General features: G+C 48.5%; 1 protein-coding gene across 1 annotated transcript in view; it reads left to right on the top strand.

Annotated features, from left to right (window-relative positions):
* Positions 1-74: 74 nt before the first annotated feature.
* The window catches only part of GLTSCR1L (GLTSCR1-like), a 36,649-nt gene continuing 34,455 nt past the window's right edge, over positions 75-2,268 (top strand). Inside the window, exon 1 of the mRNA XM_009330159.1 lies at positions 75-182. The gene's annotated coding sequence lies outside the window, so the exon portion shown is untranslated. The remainder of the gene's footprint in view (positions 183-2,268) is intronic.

Here is a 2,268-nt window from a genome sequence, read left to right as displayed (position 1 = left end):
GCCGTGCCGCGCCGCGCTCTCCTCTCTCGCTCTCTTTCTCTTTCCCCCTCGCTCGCTCGCTCGCTCGCTCTCTCCCCCCTCCCTCCCTCGCTCTCTCGCTCTCCCTCTCTCTCTCTTACACTGCCAGCCCCTGATGTGATGGCGAAGAAACCCCGTTGACAAGGCACTGCTTTTTCATGACGGTGAGTTTCCCTTTGAGTGTATTATAATTTTGTGATAAAAATTTCAAGGAAAAAAAAAACACACAACCTCCTTCCTCCCTTCCTTCGGGGAGGGAAAAGAGAGGGGGGAAATCTATCTCCAGACAGACAGAAAAGAAAGAGGAGCAAATTAACAACCAGGAGTTGCCAAAACCAGGATATTAGGTTTCAGCCCAGAGAGCTATTGGCTCTGGGGCTATGTATATAAATATATATCTAGAGAGAGAGCGAGCGAGAGGGGAGACGAGGAGGAAGAAGAGGGATATTTTGTGGGTGGCTGTTGTTTGGGCAGATGTGGATTCACATGGAAATGAACCATATTTTTTTTTTTCCGCGAGGCTGGTGGTGGCGGCGGCTGTGGAGGGCACTTAAAAAAAATGGTGTTGAAAAAAGTGGCGGGGGGGGGGGGGAGAAGGGAGAGATAAGGTTTCAGGTCCAGGCTGATAGCTGCAGAGAGGGGAGAGGTTTGGGGTGGGTTTTTTTTTCTTGCTGATGCCATGCAAATTCAGGAGAGGAGGGAAGAAAAATCTCTTTTAATGACTCATTGATTGAGCCGGTTTAAAATTTGTTGTTGTTGTTGTCTTTTTTTTTTTTTTTCCGCCCCCTTGATGGCCATCAAGAGAGGGATGGAAAGAGGAGAGGAGGGAGAGTGTGTGTGTGTGTGAGTGTGAGAGAGAGAGTGAGAGGGAGAGAGGGGGATAGAGAGAGTGTGTGAGGGAGAAAGAAAAATAATCTTTTCAAATCTCCTCCCTCTTTTTTTTCCCCCCTCGTTTCTTTGCTTTTCTCTAAAGCTCTGTGGTCTGTGAAACGCTCTTTCTTCCTCCTCGTCGGGAAAATGGAGACACTTCGTCTCTCTCCTGGCTGTGGAGCTGGGAAGGATTTTTCTTTTCTTTTTTCCTTTTTCACTCCTGGCTTGATTTTTTCCTTTCCCCCCTCCACTCGCCACCACCCTAATCTTGTCATTTCTTTGAGCTCGTGTCTCAGATTTGTGCCTTCTGGGGATTTATTTTTCACTCGTTTCCTCGCTTTCGGTGTTGCCACTAGATTTGATTTGATTTGTTTGGTTCTTTATTTGCAATTTCCTCTGAATTGCTCTCTGCCTCCTGCTTTTAACCAAGGAATGGAAACGGTGCTGCTTTTTGTGGGTGCGCGAAATGCTCGGGCGGTAGGTTTGGGCTAATGCGCTTTTTTCTCCTTTTCGGGACCAAGTTTTCCGCTGTGCTTTTTTTTTCCTTTTGGAGAGAGAATATTTAATTGTAACGCCTCTTTCTAAAACATAACAATAAACCGTCTTTTTCTGGAGTAACCCGTTTGACTTTGCTGTAGAGTGGATGTGAATCTGATCCTTTGTGCTGCTGGGATGATTTTCCGTGAAGGAGACAATGTTTTATAAATAGTTTTTACTTGGGGCTTAAAACAGTAGTTGGTTGTGGAGGGGATTTTCTGAAATCCTCACAGTTCACATTTATTGGGTTATGGGGGGCTTCAGTACTAGCTATAATTTGGTTTTGCTATTAATTGCAAAATTCACTTACAGATTATGGCAGAAAGCAGATGTAGTAATGTTAAAAACCGGGCAAAATTAAACGGCGTAGAGAAGGCGCGTTTATATTTACTTCGAAGCGTTACTGAATAATCGCTGGGGGAAGGAAAGAGATGTGGAGGCCTTCGCTTTTCCCCGATTCTCTGCTCCTCGCACCCCGCTCCTCTCCTCCTCGGGGCTCGGCAGTACGGAACGAAACAGGATTTGGAGAAGGGAGAGGTCCTCCGGAGGTGGCTCCGGTCGTGCCCGGGCTCGGCGGCGAGCGTTGGCGGCGGAGCTCCCGGTGCGAGGGGGAGTGGGAGAGAGAGGGGAAGATGGCGCTGTCTGGCTTCCTGCCAACGTTTGTTGTGAAGTTTTACTCTGGCTCTCCTCCCCCACGGGCGCCATTTTAAGGTCCTTTCTGCTGTCGCCGCGCCGTGTGGGGCGTTGCCGTCGCACCCCGCTCGGGCCATTTCTCTTTCTGTCTTGAAAGCGTTACTCTCTCGGGCCTTGAGATCCTCTCCCCGAAATCCCAGAAGCTGCGTG

This window comes from Pygoscelis adeliae, unplaced genomic scaffold, assembly GCF_000699105.1.
Source record: "Pygoscelis adeliae isolate BGI_AS28 unplaced genomic scaffold, ASM69910v1 Scaffold308, whole genome shotgun sequence".
Lineage (NCBI taxonomy): Eukaryota > Metazoa > Chordata > Aves > Sphenisciformes > Spheniscidae > Pygoscelis > Pygoscelis adeliae.
Note: the sequence above shows the minus strand (reverse complement) of the source record. Positions and strands in the feature narration are given on the sequence as shown.